At 32.9% G+C, this 17,882-nt stretch overlaps 1 protein-coding gene across 1 annotated transcript in view; it reads left to right on the top strand.

The window, feature by feature from the left end:
- Positions 1-17,882, top strand: part of SK (small conductance calcium-activated potassium channel) — a 966,885-nt gene that overhangs the window by 373,624 nt on the left and 575,379 nt on the right. The gene's annotated exons all lie outside the window — the stretch shown is intronic.

Genomic DNA, 17,882 nt, shown 5'->3' with positions numbered 1-17,882 from the left:
AAACGTTTATCCTTTTCCAGGATGTAAAAACAATTTCATAAGGACAAACTCCAAAAAAAAAACATTGTTTTCTTGCTAATTGCATTTTCCCTCACATCTTTCTCACATCCACGATGTTTCTTAGTTCTTAACACCTTTTCCTGTAATACCAACAATGTAGAAGAAATTATACGATTTTATAAATTTTTAAAATTGTTTACCTTTCGCCTGGACGGAGAATCGAACCGCGGACCATGCACTTTGTAAGCCAACACACTAACCATTGAGCTATGTACCTGTTATGGTCATCAACAGAGATGGTCTGTATCAAACTTTTTTAGGTTTGCGACTGTCGCAAAGTTGTAAACGTCGTAAACGTCAATACGCGTCGTAAATGTAGAAAAAGTAACAAGTCGCGTCGGCTAGGCAGCGAATTCGATGATATCCAAGACGATGGTAGGTGTGAAGAAATTTCAATTCTTAGGAATGTTCACAATTTTCGGTTTTAGTCCCCACATTTTCCCTATTGCTTTTTGCACGAGTACAGGGTAACCGTGGATTTCCTCGTCCTTTCTTAGCTTTAAGTTCAGTCTCCTGTCCAATATAACTCCAAGGTATTTTACACACTCACTAACGGGAATTTCGATACCACCTAAGAAAATAGGCTTGACCATGGGAAAACTTTCACAAATTTCTGTAGAAACTCACAGCAAATGCTGTCAAACTAAATTAAAAAATGTTCAGGATTTCTTCTATTCAAAATTTGGTTTTCTACAGTAGGTTTACGACTTTTGCGACATACGTATTATACCGTCGCAAACGTATGTCGCAAAAGTCACAGTTTGTGACAGGCCAACCCTGGCCATCAATAGATAAATGTCCATATAAGCTATCTATATAGCTTGCGGCGCCCACGAACCGAATGAACAGAGTTTATTTAACAGAAACAAACATTTAGTTTGGCACCGTGGAGCAGTGGTTGCTACGTCCGACTTGCATGCCAAGGGTCGTGGGTTCGATCCCTGCTTCGACCAAAGTTTTTTTTGTTTTTTTTTTTATTTTTACATATATTCCAGATATGTTCGGAAGATTCCGAACAAATGTTCAACATTACATTGTAGTATATTAAATTTTGAACTGTAAAATGTGTCTTATTAAAGACCTAAAGTCAGAAAAGAACAGTGTTTGATATAAACGAAATGGACTGTGTTGTTGTTTCAAAAAAACGTTTTTTATTGAAAAAATAATAATTTCATAACAAACGAATTTTTTTTTGGTGATAAAAGTTTAAAATTTTCGAAGCAATTCAAAAAACTCTAACAAAAGAAAAACGCTTTCGGTACACGTTTTCCAAACGTTTTTTTTTTCTTTGCGTGTACCCACCAGAAATATTGATTTTATACCCCATAAAATATAAACGTCGTATACGCGTCGTAAATACTTCAGTCCCTTAAGGTAGGAAGCGAATGATATCCGAGATGATAATAGGTCTGTTCGCGTACTTTTCCAGTAGAAAATATTCAGTAAAAACTAGCAAGAGAGTAAAGTGTAGTTTACTCTCTTTGCATAAAATTGCTGAAAAGTGCACGTCCAGTAACTATTTGCACATTCAAATTTTTCAGCTTCTAAAATACTAAAAACAAAACAACAGATCCTTTTTTTATACCCTCCACCATAGGATGGGGGCATATTAACTTTGTCATTCCCTTTGTAACACATCGAAATATTGTTCTAAGACCCCATAAAGTATATATATTCTGGGTCGTGGTGAAATTCTGAGTCGATCTGAGCATGTCCGTTCGTCCGTCAGTCTGTTGAAATCACGCTAACTTCCGAATAAAACAAGCTATCGACTTGAAACTTGGCACAAGTAGTTGTTATTGATGTAGGTCGGATGGTATTGCAAATGGGCCATATCGGTCCACTTTTACGTATAAACGGACCCACACATTTGGCTTGCAGACCCTCTAAGAGTAGCAATTTTCATCCGATCCGGCTGAAATTTGGTACATGGTGTTTGTATATGGTCTCTAACAACCATGAAAAATTTTGTCCACATCGGTCCATAATTATATATAGCCCCCATATAAACCGATCCCCCGATTTGGCTTTCGGAGCCTCTAAGAGAAGCAAATTTCATCCGATCCGGCTGAAATTTGGTACATGGTGTTAGTATATGGTCTTTAACAACCACGCAAGAATTGGTCCACATAGGTCCATAATTATATATAGCCCCCATATAAACCGATCCCCAGATTTGGTTTGCGGAGCCTCGAAGAGAAGAAAATTTCATCCGATCCGGCTGAAACTTGGTACATGATGTTAGTATGTGATCTCTAACATCTATGCAAAAATTGGTCCACATCGTTCAATAATTATATAGGCCCCATATAAACCGATCCCCCGATTTGTCTTGTGGAGCCTCTAAGAGAAGCAAATTTCATCCGATTCGGCTGAAATTTGGTACATGGTGTTAGTATATGGTCTCTAATGACCATGCAAAAATTGGTCCACATCGATCCATAATTATATATAGCCCCCATATAAACCGATCCCCAGATTTGACCTTCGGAGCCTCTTGGAAGACCAAAATTTGAAACGTGGTGTTAATATTTGGCCTCATACACCCATGCAAACCGATCCCTAGATTTTACCTCCGGAGCCCCTTGGAAGAGCAAAATCCATCCGATTCGGTTGAAATTTGGTACGTGATGTTAGTATATGGTATCCAACAACCATGCAGGAATTGGTTCATATCAGTCCATAATTATATATAGCCCCCCCTATAAACCCATCCCCAGATTTGAACTCCGGTGCCTTTTGGAGAAGCAAAATTCATCCGATCTGATTGAAATTTAGTACGTGGTGGTAGTATATGTTATTTAACAATAATGCTAAAAGTGGTCCATATCAGTACATAATCATATATAGGCCCCATATAAACCGATCCCAATATTTAGTTTTGGAGCCTCTTGGAGGAGATTTAGTTTTGGAGCCTCTTGGCCGTTAACAACCATGCCTAACTAGGTCCATATCGGTCTATAGTTATATATATAGCCCTTAGGTAAATCGATCCCAATCACACATAAATTGGTGCATATCAAGTTCATAATTGTAGCCCCCATATAAGCGACCCCTATTTTCCAATTCTGGCTCTCTACGTACCGTGCAAAAGTCCATATCGATTCGTAATTATTTGTAGACTTAACTTTTTTGTCTAATATATACCACGTGTGGACTAACTCACAGTTTAGAAAACGGTGTTAAGAAGTTTTAAGATACCACAACCCAAGTAATTCGATTGTGGATGACAGTCTTTCGTAGAAGTTTCCAAGCAATCCATGATGGAGGGTACATAAGATTCGGCCTGGCCTTGTTTTGAATTACAAGATTTTCCTGTGAAGTTAAGGTAAAGATAATTGTATTGGCTCCAATGGGCCCTAAAGCATCCCTTTTAGGTATAGCCATCATATCAACCGACCACACAGATTTAACTTCCAGACTCTCTTGGAAAAGCAAGAGAGTCCGATCCGGTTGAAATTTGTTACGTTATGTTAGTATATTCACTCTAATAACTTAGCAGGCAATTGTCCATATCGGTTCATAATTTTATATAGATCGCATATAAACCGATCCTCCGAGTTGACTGCCGGAGCCGCTTGGGGCAGTAAATTTCATACGATCCGGTTGTAATTTGATACGTGATTTTAGTGGTCGATATCGGTCCATTATTATATACCCCCAATATAAAAACCACACCCCCCTTGAGGATTCAGAACAGATCCGGTTGAAATGTTTTCCTCTTGTTACCACGCGAAAATTGTTTTCACCAACTTCAGATTGGTTTCCGTATTATAAGATGCGTACATCTCAATTTACGCCATCTATTGTCAATACCGTATTACTACTTTGGTTGCTCGCCCAATAATTAACTTATAAAGAAATAAATAAGCAAATATTTTTTATATACTTATGCCCTAATGTCTGTAAAATGTATACACGAGTCTTTTGATATTTCTTTTAATCTTATGGATGTAATACTAGTAGCGCTATCTATTTCGTAAGCTGGGGAATTTTCAAATGTCCTGTCATTTCTTAAGTTTGAGGAAAAATAATTTTTAGTTGAATTTTTGTTATAATTTAGACCAATTTTTTTGTGACCTACTTTATATCATTATGCTTTTTCTACAGCAGACCCCTATGATTTACTCCATAATGGAGGGTGTAGAATCTCGGCTTCGGCTTGGCTCCTTTATTAAAACTTTTATTGGTTGTTGCAATGGATTTAAAAATATAGTTGTATTATATTTAAGGACATCTAAATATATATTTTTTTTATTAATTTACATAATAATTGCACATTAATTCTATTTAATTGTAAGTCTTTGTTATACCTATTTACTATAATACTAAACTTAGATATTTATTTATCATACGAAATTGTCTCTGTATCAGTAACGAAATATGTTTTGCCTATAACCCAGTTTTATGAAATGAAATCTGTACAGCTATCCAATGATGTGACCATTCCCTTTTAAAAATAATAATTGCCCCTTTCCCCAAAACTTAAGCTTAAATTAAAAAAAAAATTGCTAATTATTGACACATTTAACTACCACAAATTTTAACATATTCTCCCCTTTAGGGTGTTCTACTAATGCCTCGTACATTGTCCGATAGCCGAAAACTGCGTCTTAGAAGAGCTTTTACAGAGGCCACACATGAATCACTGCAATGCTCGAAAATGGTATTTAAATTGAAATTACCAATTAATCACCCCCCGAAATCCCCTTTAATATCCTTTCAAAATTTACATTAAAGCTATAATCCTTATGTCTGCTATGCTCAAGCACGCTGTATACCCAGTTACCCTATTTCGCAAATGAAAAAAAGACCCTTGCCTTTAACACTGAACGTTATACAATTTTGTAGTTAGAGGTTTGCATTGTTGAAAACACCCAGGACAAACTAAAACAAAAAGAAAAAGAAAATACAATTACCAAAATGCAATTTTCACATACAATATTTGTCAAATGAAGCTTACTCTGAAATATATGATTAGAATTTTATGAATTTTTTAAAGCTTCTTGTAGGAATTTGAATCAACAAACAAATTAGAATTCGCACTGAATTTTGGTATTATGTTATTGTTGCTACAAAAAATTAATTTTGTTTAATTTACTTTTTATTGTTTTTTATATATATAAAAATTAGATGCTTTCAATATTTTTGTCTTGAGGCTCCTCTGGTGTCAAAATAATTCAACAATTGCTAGCACCTTCTATAATAAATGTGGGATAATACAAATTTACCATCAATCAATTGGTTACTCTAAGCATGCCTTTATAAATGCTCTTACATTATGTTTGATACTTTTTTTTATAATTTTTTTCCTTTCTCTTATTTCCGAATTATACAATATTTTATGCATTATTTTATACATAAATATATCTCAGCTTTATATTAATTTCTACTTAAATTCTTTTTACAGTGAAGTAAAAATTTGAAATAATTATATTGAAATTAAATTGTGAAAAAGTATTGATCAACATTATTTTTAGCGTTAATATTGAAAATTTCATTTAGTGAAAATTTCATTGATTTTTAGTATGATAATATTCACAATATTTATTCTAAGATATGAAAAATTTCTACAAAAACTTAAAATTTATAGTCAAACCAATGTTCTGAAACGTATCTGTTTATTGTAAAAAGGAATGATTTTCCTTGAATGAGGCAATGCTTCTTAAGTCTCTGAGTAAATTCACTATAAAAAACCGAGAGTTTAATATCTAAGGCGAAAAGTTTCAACACGGATTGAAAAACAGTTTCTATTGAGTTCTAAAAAGTTTAACTTGAATTGTAAAATTTTTTGTTTGAAATTAAACCGGTTTCATTTGGTTTGGAAAAGGTTTAATGTGATATGAAAAGGGTTGCTACAATGAAAAAACAGTGAACGTACCAGGAAGAAAAATTTTGGTTTATTTTCGAAAATTTAGGTTATTTTTAGAAAATTTTAACTAAACAGTATTACAAACGCTGATATCACGCTGATATCACAAAAATAAGTAAATATTTTTTCGACAAATTCAAAAATATTTACTAGACATAATTAATTTTTTTTCACATGTTAAAGAAAATTTTGTAGTTTGAAGGAAAATAATGAAGTTAAAAATGGCAAGAATATCTTTAATGCCATACGAAGTTCAGTATGGGCGCATTTGTAGTAAATTTTACAAATTTAAAGAAATAACAAACTATTATGTGAGACGTATGACTTTGGTAAATCTTTATGCTTTTTTGTGCTTTTTATTTAATTTAACTAACGTACGCAAAAACAAGTATATACAGCAGTAAGTTCGGCCGGGCAGAATCTTAGGGCGTTTTCGTTTCGCAAAAAATATGTTGCCTTGGTGTTACACTACTTTTTTCCTCATTGCATTTTGGCCCAAATGATAGTGTCATTCGAAAGTTATTGTTAATTCATAATATTGTGAGGGATACTGGACCAAGAAGCTATGACAGTGTCCTTAATATTTTGCAATCAATTTCGAAAATGTTGCACCATTTTTACCAATCGAAATCGCCATTAAATACCCACCACCATGAATCAAATATTTCAGGGGGGTTTGATGACAGATATTCTCCCAAGCAGAGCCGTTCAACTAGTACACTTCCCGAAGATAAATTCAAAGATTTTACCTATGAAGACTATATCAGATTTTGGATTTATAAGAACCATTTTTGTTTGAGTTTTAGAGGAATCATTAACATCTCTTGCAAGTGTGCTAGAAAATGATGAAATATGTTAACATCTTGATTGGAAATCTTAAATCTGTAGATTTTCACCCCCCATTATTTAAATGATTACGAGAAGTAAAATATGGAAATTTTACATTCAGTTTCAAGCGATGATCAGTGCGCCTTCTATACACTCAAGAAGTGAAATCTATATGGAGACCTTACCAAATGGACGGATAAAAACTAAATCCGATACACGTTTTTGTGAGTCTAAAATACAATTTCAGGCAAATCGGATAAAAACTACGGTTTCTAGAAACTCAAGTAGATCGAGAAATTGATCTTAATAGGGCTATACTAAAACATGGACCGATACTCACCGTTTTCGGCACACCTCTTTGTGGTCCTAAAATACTTCTAGATTTCAAATTTCAGGATAAATGGATAAAAACTAAGGTTTCTAAAATCTCAAACAATAAAATCATTTCTTGCACACCTATTTATAGTTCTAAAAAACATACAGATTTTCAATTTCAGACAAAATGGATAAAAACTACTGATTCTAGAAGCCCAATAAGTAAAATCGGGAGATCGGTCTATATGGAGGTTATACCAAATCATGGATCGATACTCACCATTTTTGGCACACCTCTTTACGGTCCTAAAATACCTCTAGATTTCAAATTTCAGGCAAATTGGATAAAAACTGCGGTTTTTATAAGCCCAAGACCCCAAATCGGGTGGTCGGTTTATATGGGGAATATATCAAAACCTGGACCGTATAGCCCATTTTCGAACTTGACCTGTCTGAGTTTGTGCAAAATTTCAGCACGATTGCTTCAATATTGAAGACTGTAGCGTGATTACAACAGACAGACAGACGGACATCGTTATATCGTCTTAGAATGTCTCCATGATCAAGAATATATATTCTTTATATAGTCGGAAATCGATATTTCGATGTGTTACAAACGGAACGATTCTATAATGGTGGGTATAAAAAATTTAAAGTCAACGAAACTTTCTCTAAAGGTGAGTATTAAGTTCGAGTTTAGCCGCTAATTTTCACTAAAGTGAAAACTAAATCAGTAAAAAAAAGTCATCAAATTATACATATTTGTTGCAGATTTCATTATAACTTGATGGGGAATATACCAGAGCAAATTTTCACGAAGTTTGTATTCTTTAAAATGGATTATTAAAGAAAAGTAATAGTCAAAAAATGACCATTTTAGCGGCTAAACTCGAACTTGACACCCACCTTAAACATAATAATTCCATGAACTAAAATAAAGTTAAATTGGCTTTAGTGAAATAGAGGGTTCACTTTTTTATACCCTCCTCCATAGGAGGGGGGCATATTAACTTTGTCATTCCGTTTGTAACACATCGAAATATTGCTCTAAGACTCCATGAAGTATATATATTCTGGGTCGTGGTGAAATTCTGAGTCGATGTAATCATGTCCGTCCGTCCGTCTGTTGAAATCACGCTAACTTCCGAACGAAACAAGCTATCGACTTGAAACTTGGCACAAGTAGTTGTTATTGATGTAGGTCGGATGGTATTGCAAATGGGCTACATCGGTTCACTTTTACGTATAGCCCCCATATAAAGCGATCCCCAGATTTGGCTTGCGGAGCCTCTAAGAGAAGCAAATTTCATCCGATCCGGCTGAAATTTGGTACATGGTGTTGGTATGTGGTCTCCAACAACCATGCAAAAATTGGTCCACATCGGTCCATAATTATATATAGCCCCCATATAAAGCGATCCCTAGATTTGGCTTGCGGAGCCTCAAAGAGAAGCAAATTTCATCCGATCTGGCTGAAATTTGGTACATGGTATTGGTATATGGTCTCTAATAACCATGAAAAATTGGTCCACATCGGTCAATAACTATATATAGCCCTTATATAAACCGATCCCTAGATTTGGCCTACGGAGCCTCTAAGAGAAGCAAATTTCATCCGATCCGGCTGAAATTTGGAAAATGGTGTTGGTATAGAGTCTTTAACAACCATGTAAAAATTGGTCCACATCGGTCCATAATTATATATAGCCCCCATATAAAGCGATCCCTAGATTTGGCTTGCGGAGCCTCAAAGAGAAGCAAATTTCATCCGATCCGGCTGAAATTTGGTACATGGTGTTGATATAGAGTCTTTAACAACTATGCAAAAATTGGTTCATTTCAATTGATCGCGAAATAATTATAGTATATAAATAATTAATAGCGCTAGATCAGAAAAAATAGACAACAAATATGGTGTACCTCAAGGTTCAATCCTTATAGCGTTGCTTTTCATATGGTACATAAACGACATGCCAAATATACTAACAAATAGTGAAATGGTTTTATACGCTGACGATACACTTTTATTCGTAGAAGGTGATAATAATATACAATGTTTTGAAACAATGAAATCAGAGCTAAATAAAATAAATGTATGGCTAAAAATGAATAAATTAAAGTTAAATGAAAAGAAAACTAAAATAATGGAATTGAGAGTGAACAGTGATATTTACTTTGATATAAATGGAGAAAATATTGAAAAAGTTGGTAAAATTAAATATCTTGGATTTGTAATTGACAAACAGCTAAACTTTAACGAACACACTGACTATGTATGTAAAAAAATTGGAAAGAAAATTGGGTTCTTCAAAAGAATACGAAAAAATATGACCGTTATCACAGCAATAAACATATACAACACAATGCTTAAACCACATTTTGAATATGGGTCTACAATACTATATACTTGCTGCAATGATTCACAAATAGAAAGACAGCAAAAATTACAGAATAAAGCAATGCGAGTTATATTGAAATGTAATAGATTTACTCCAATAAACATGATGATTTATTATCTCAAATGGTTATCAATAAAACAAAGGCTGGCTCTGAATACTTTAAAAATGATTAAAAAAAATGAAAGACAAAAAAGCACCAGATTATCTAATTGATCAAATTAATTACGTGGGAGAAGTACAACCTTACAATCTGAGAAATTGCAATGATTTTCGACTGCAACGGGTTACAACAGCTAATATGCAGAAATCGCTATTTTTCAAAGGATTTAGAATGTTTAATGAGATGCCAAGCAGTATAAAGAACGAAATCAATATGAACAATTTTGTACATTTTTAAGTATATAACAAATAATGATGCATTTATTTAAATACTATTAATAATAATCAATAATTTCCTATTTTTAAACCAAATGTAAATGTGAAGTATGAAAGTAATACGAATACTAATAAATTCAATCAATCATTTCGGTTCATAATTATATAGCCCCAATATAAACCGATCCCCGTATTTAACCTCTGGAACATCTTGAAGGAGCAAAATTTATCCGATCCTGTTGAAATTTGGTACATTTCGCTAGTGTATAGCCTATAACAACCATACCAAAATTGGTCCGTATCGATCTATATTATATATAGCCCCCAAATAAACCGATCCTCAATCGCAGAAAAATCACGATTGCCACTCGAGCCAAAAATAATATACCAAAATTTTATTGTCATTGAAAATTTAGTCAAAATTTTATATTTCTATAGAACATTTTGTCAAATTTTTTTTTCTATAGAAAATTTTGTCAACATTTTATGTCTTTTAAATTTTGTCAAAATATAATTTCTATACAAAATTTTGTCAAAACTTTATTTCAATAGAAAATGTTGTCAAAATTTTATATCTATAGCAAATGTTGTCAGAATTTAATTTCTGTAAAAAATTTTGTCAAAGTGTAAAAAATAGAAAATTTATGAAGCACCTCGTACTTGGAGAAAAATATTGTGCAAAATCTTCCAAAACATCAAGACTCGTGTTCATAATTGTATATAGACCCCATATAAAGCGACCCTCATATTTCAATTCTTGCTCTATTATTAGCGCCCAATAGGTTATATCGGTTCGTAATTATTTCTTCCCTATAACATATATACCGGTCAAGAACTGAATATATATATATGTATTTTATCGACCTTTCATATTTTACATATTTTAAAGATCCAAAATTGGGAGAATACCAAATTCTTCTGTTTTTTGTATATTCGTCTCCAAGTATTTCTTTTCGTACCAACTGATGAGTTTATTTTCGGTTGTGTTTTTCAAAATTATATCGCGATATGTTAACTTGGTGTGTCATTTCTGAAAACTGATGAGAATTATCAGTCATTTATCCGACAAGAATCGAATACGCGTACTGAAATATATTTCTAAAATTGGTTTAAGTTACTCCTTCGGTAACACAATGCTCACCAAGAACTAAGAACTAACTTTTAATACTGTGCATACATTGTAATTGTATGATAGTGATGAAACTAAACCTCTTAAAGACCCTAAGTTTCTTTGCATAAAATGCATACTGCATATATATATATATACTCCCTCAAGAGCTTTTTCAGTTTTCCTCCTCTTCTTCTTGTTTTTATGGTTATTTTGCTAGTTTGTATCTATGTTTGGTTGTTCCGAGCACACTAAACATGTGAATTGTGAAACATCGTCAACATTGTCTTCGGCAAGAGGATAGCACTGTTAATTCAGTAATGAGTTACCACTACAAAATGTCTTCATATGTGTGTACTTGGCATATGTGATGCATATGCATGGTAAAGGAAATTGCCATACATGTAAATTGATTGGGGAAGGTCGTATTTTACATTTTACAATAGGTCAATTTAGGTCCACGAAAATATGTTTTTTTTTTGTTTAGATCCTATGTAGACAGATTTCCCAATTTTATTTTCTTAACGTATTAATTTTTATACCATACAAAGATAACTCAAAAATCGTTGACGTCGCTTGGGATTTTATAGCCTTTGTATTGATTGATATCCTGAATTCATTGAGGGTTACTTAAAATATTCAATTATGAGAAACTTTTCCGGAAAATTAGATTTTGTATATCCTCCACCAAAGATTTTTATGTTCGGTCGAAGCAGGAATCGAACCCACGACCTTGTGTATGCAAGGCGGGCATGCTAACCATTGCACCACAAAGTTAGCAGCAATTGAGTGAACAAAGCCGATGTCAAGTCATGCACATAAGAGCAACTCACCCACACAAAATGGCATGTTTGTGTGGCCGAGTAGCATTTTTGTGTGGGTGAGTTCCTCATATTTGCATGATTTGACATCGGATTTTTGCACTCAATAACAACTTTGTCATTTTTCGGTCGTTTTTCTTCTAGTTGGTCTTATTACGTACGTTAGAGTATCACCCATATGGCCATGAAAACAAACCGGGCGTTGTTCCAATGGTTTAAATTTTCCGGTGGAAAAGGGTCAGTTTAAAACATGATTTTTTTTATACCCTCCACCATAGGATGGGGGGTATATTAACTTTGTCATTCCGTTTGTAACACATCGAAATATTGCTCTAAGACGCCATAAAGTATAAATAATTTGGGTCGTGGTGAAATTCCGAGTCGATCTAAGCATGTCTGTTGAATTCACGCTAACTTCCGAACGCAACAAGCTATCGACTCGAAACTTGGCACTAGTAGTTGTTATTGATGTAGGTCGGATGGTATTGCAAATGGGCCATATCGGTCCACTTTTACGTATAGCCCCCATATAAACGGACACTCAGATTTGGCTTGCGGAGCCTCTAACAGAAGCATATTTCATCCGATCCGGCTGAAATTTGGTACATGGTGTTGGTATATGGTCTCTAATAACCATACAAAAATTGGTCCACATCGGTCTATAATTATATAGCCCCCATATAAAGCGATCCCCAAATTTGGCTTGCGGAGCCTCAAAGAGAAACAAATTTCATCCGATCTTGCTGAAATTTGGTACATGGTGTTGGTATATGGTCTCTAACAACCCTGCAAAAATTGGTCCACATCGGTTCATAATTATATATAGCCCCCATATTAACCGGTCCCCAGATTTGGTTTGCGGAGCCTCAAAGAGAAGCAAATTTCACCTGATCCGGCTGAAATTTGGTACATGTTGTTGGTATATGGTCTCTAACAACCATACAAAAATTGGTCCACATCGGTCCATAATTATATATAGCCCCCATATAAACCCATCCCCAGATTTGGCTTGCGGAGCCTCAACGAGAAGCAAATTTCATCCGATCCGGCCGAAATTTGGTACATGGTGTTGGTGTGTGATCTCTAAAAACCATGCTAAAATTGGTCCATATCGGTCCATAATTATATATAGCCCCCATATAAACCGTTCTCCAGATTTGAACTCCGGAACCTCTTAGAGGAGCAAAAGTCATCCGATCCGATTGAAATTTGGTACATGGTGTTGGTATGTGATCTCTAAAAACCATGCTAAAATTGGTCCATATCGGTCCATAATTATATATAGCCCCCATATAAATCGATCCCCAGATTTGTCTTGCGGAGCCTCTAAGAGAAGCAATATGATATCGGTTCATAATCATGGTTGCCACTCGAGCCAAAAATAATCTACCAAAATTTTATTTTTATTGAAAACATTGTCAAAATTGTATTTCTATAGAAAATTTTGTCAAAATTTTATTTCTATAGAAACTTTTGTCAAAATTGTATTTCTATAGAAAATTTTGTCAAAATTTTATTTCTATAGAAAATGTTGTCAAAATTTTATTTCTATAGAAACTTTTGCCAACATTTTATTTCTATAGAAATTTTTTTCCAAATTTTATTTTTATAGATTTTTTTTTTCCAAATTTTACTTCTACAGAAAATGTCAAAATTTTATTTTGTCAAAATTTTATTTCTATAGAAACTTTAAACTTAATTATATACGTATTTAATCGGCTTTTTTTAGTTTAATATATACCACGTATGGACTATGTGTTATATATTACGGTGTTAGGAAGTTTTAAGATACCTTGCCATCGGCAAGTGTTTCCGCAACCCAAGTAATTCGATTGTGGATGACAGTCTTCAGTAAAAGTTTCTACGCAATCCATGGTGGAGGGTACATAAGCTTCGGCCTGGCCGAACTTACGGTCGTATATACTTGTTTTTCATCTCAATACCTGTTATGTAAGTCCCAAAAACGACATAATCGGGCATTTCTAACTCGAGATAGAATTTGTTTAGTGAAAAAAGAGCGAAAACTTTTTGAAATAAAATAACGGGATATCGCAAAGACTGTTACATAAAAAAAATTTTAACATTTTTTTCGAATTCAGCAGATCAAAATACATAAGAAAAGTCACCTCTCATCTAATGTATATTTTCAGTGTAAACTACTGTTATTATGCGAGAATTGGTTTATATCGATTCATAATAGGAATTAAAATGGCTTATGTAGATATTTAATTTTCCTTTTTATACCCTGCGCCACACTGTAGAACAGGAAGAAGACAAGGATAGGTACACGGTGTCTTTGGCAATAATGCTCAGTGTTGACACTTGAGTCGATCTAGCCATGTCCGTCTGTCTGTCTGTGAACACATTTGTGTGATCAAAGTCCATGTCGCAATTTTAGTCCAGTCGACTTCAAATTTGGTACAAGTATGTGTTGTGGGACAAAATAGAACCTTCTTGATTTTGGAAGAACTCTGTTCAGAATTAGGTATAGCTTCATTATATATCCTTCGCACCATTTTCACTCCGATTTACTTGAAAATTTTGCACAAGGAGTAGAATTAAGATTCTAACTGTTTTATTTAGATATAGCTCCGATAAATAGTCCAATTTATACTCCGATTTACTTGAAATTTTGGAAGTAAATCGGTTCAGATTTAGATATTGCCCCATATTTATATTTTTACGATTTGTGCAAAAATGACAAAAATACCCACGTTGTCCTGGTAATATCGCCACTGCTTAGATTGCGCTCCGCGTCGGGGCATTAGGCAAATTAAATTTGAAGTTTACAGATTTTCTAAGAAGTCTAAAATATTTTGTTCAAATCGCTTCAGAGAAAGATGTACATATATGGGAACATATACCTTTATATACACAGAAAAAAATTTCATTACAATTTGTCCAATTAAAATCTTAATTGAATTTAAAAAAATATTCAATTAAAAATTTAATTGATTTAACAAATTTATTAATTGAAACAAGCATCAATTTCACAGAAATTAATAGCATCAATTAATTTTTAATTGGATAAATTAATATTTTAATTGACTTCCAATTAATTTTTTAATTGATACTATCATTTCTGTGATTGAAGACATTTCAATTAAAAATTAATTAGATCAATTAATTTCGTGATTGAAGACAAAAAACTTGTTTTTGCGTGTATAGCACCCAACAAATTTGAAGGATGTAGATCTACGAAGTGGTACAGGCCCCGCCCGACTGTAGACTTTTCTTACTTGTTTTATAAATAGAAATACCCCATATGACATACCTTGTCATTGGATGAAAGTTTTTAGTGGAACTTTGTGCGCAATCTACGATGGAGAGTACATAATATTCGGCCCTATTTACTTGTTTAAAACTAAAATAATACCTATAATTGGAAAATCCCTTATATTTATATTGAATCGAGAATTCCATATCGTTCCGCCCTAGTGTACTCATTCATAATAATAGTTTATAAAAATATATGTTTGGTATCAATATATGCTAGCATAAACAAAAAAAGTTAAGTACTTGTTGAGCTGACGATATCATTATAGCTGTAATAAAACCTTAAAATTTACATTTATAAAAGCTTCATTAAATTAAGATATATAATACTCGGAGTAAAAAGTTTATTTATAACAAAAAAATAAACCGAGAGGATGTTTGTTTACCACAAGTAATCTATTGAAAATATAAATAAACTAATTTTAAATAATTAAATATTATATAAATATTCGCATTATGGTTAAAATTTTAATACCACTATACAATAGGGGGTAAAATTGAAAAAAAAAAAATCTTGTACGTGTATTAAATTAAATAAAATATAAATGTTCAATTTGAAAATATGGCAGTGTTGTTGATACATTTAAAAATTATGCAGATTAATCAGTCATCAATATTTTGGAACATTGCTCGATGCATTTTTGTGGGATTTCATGCATTAACCCTTAAATGCATAAACACCGATTCCTCCAGAAAAATATAAAACATTTAAAATAGTAAAAAAGGAAATGTACATAGCACTTTTTGCAAAAATAGTGGTTGTATCTAGAAAGATACAATGCGCATTAAACAAATAAACAATTTGATTGTCGTTCTTATATTATATTATGATATATTATATTATGATATATTATATTATGATATATGAGTTCTCTATTTTAGTTCCCTGTTGTAGATTTTATCATCACTAGATTTTATTTTCGATATATTTTCTGTTCTTCCGATTCCAAATTTGGAGAAGCTGTGAAACTCTCACAAATGTCACCAGCATAATCCACCACTGAAAAACTTTTTGGTGTTCGTTCAAAGCTGGGATTTAACCCATGACTCTTTGTATGCTAGGCTGGCTTGCTAACCATTGCATTACGATGGCTCCACATCATATTTCAAAATATCGATATATTTAATTTCGTATATGGTAAAATTGGTAAGTTTGTGATAAACCTTTCGTAAGAAAGTAGGCGCGGCAGTGGACGAATCGTTCCAAAATTTGGTTTATTCTTCTTTTTTAACCCAATTTTATATGTACAAAATTTCAGGGCTCTAGGTGTTTCCGTTGATTTAAAGCGTCAAAAGCCTGTCATTTGGCCCATAGTGCAGTGTTGCCTACAAATAATTGCTAAAACATCACCCTGTATTAAATAAGCTTCATTCCAATATTATCCATGGAGCAAGTATGTCCTTTTAATCGGTTTTGGTTTTCCCAAACACCAAATATCACAACATCTATGAAAACACTTAGAAAATCTTTTAAAGGTACGCTTTAAAATATTCCATTTTGACAGATTCTCTATTCAAATACCTTTGACATAATAGTTCTATCTGCCCTAAGCTTACCGCATGAAATGTTAATCCACTTTAACATATCGAACTTAAATAGAATCTGTCCTATTTGGTGAACGGATTAAAGCTTTCATTTGAATGTTTTACAACAATTCACTAGAAAAAAGTTTCGATTACTAATGCACATCAACTAATATCTCTCTATTTATTATTCGCCCGGCTAAACTAACATAGACATAAATACCTATTGAACTATGTGAAAGTTCTTTCTCCATTAGCCACTATAGTAGGGATGGTAAAATGAATATCGAAGTACGTTTTTTGGTACCCAATATGTTATTTGTTATAATGATTCTATGTGAGCCTTAAGTTTGTGGTTTGGAATATACTGGGAACACCTAACGTGTTTGTCGCTGCCATGATATTCTCTCAGAAATTATGTATCGGATTTGTGATGTATATGTTTGGCTAGAACACAATTGCGACAAAAATGTTCAATGCTCTCGGTGAAAAAGTAATATTATGATCTTGAATTATGTTTGCGGTGATTATATTCCTGAAAAAATATTTACTTGGTATTGCAGGTTACACAACATACATTTTAAGATACTCAATTTACACAATGTTAAGGACAATTTTTTCTAAATTAATGAAATTTTAATAACAATACTTCAGTGCATATAGCGGAAAATGAAGCATCTTCTAGGTTGTCTGTAAATAAATGTAAATTAAAGTTTTTTACTCAAAATGTATTAAAAAAAAAAATAGATAGTTAGTTAGTTTCCCTGCACTGAAAAAAATATTGTCGTGAGGTCAAAGATTTCATGTCTTTAAAATACGACTACAAATTTTACTTAGCATAGAAGACGCATTTCTCTAAAATAAAGTTATTTTCCTTGTCCAAAAGTCGATAAACTTTTCAATGAAGTCGTATTGTCCTTATAATTAAGTGATTTGACTTAAAAATGGGTATCTTAACATGAAAGAAAAAAATTATAGGCTAAAGTCAACTTGACTTTAATAATTCAGCAAAATTCTTTAAATTTAATGAAATTGTCTTTAAGTTTGTTGTCTTTTTGCATCTTGACTACAAAGCAAAAAATCGTTCAAATATAGGACATGTTTTTCAAAACTTTATTTTAAAGAAGATTTTTACTTCAAACATAGCATCATTTCTACTGGAAGTCGAGTCCTAATTTGGAAAATAAAGTTGCCTTTAACTCGTTTTTAAAGGACTTTGATAGCATATGAAGAAAAAAATCTGAGAAAGCGAAAAATTAAAATTTGCTTCCTAGAAGCAAGTACACAAAACCTAAATTTAAAAG

This window comes from Haematobia irritans, chromosome 3 (assembly GCF_050003625.1).
Source record: "Haematobia irritans isolate KBUSLIRL chromosome 3, ASM5000362v1, whole genome shotgun sequence".
NCBI classification, from domain to species: Eukaryota; Metazoa; Arthropoda; class Insecta; order Diptera; family Muscidae; genus Haematobia; species Haematobia irritans.
Note: the sequence above shows the minus strand (reverse complement) of the source record. Positions and strands in the feature narration are given on the sequence as shown.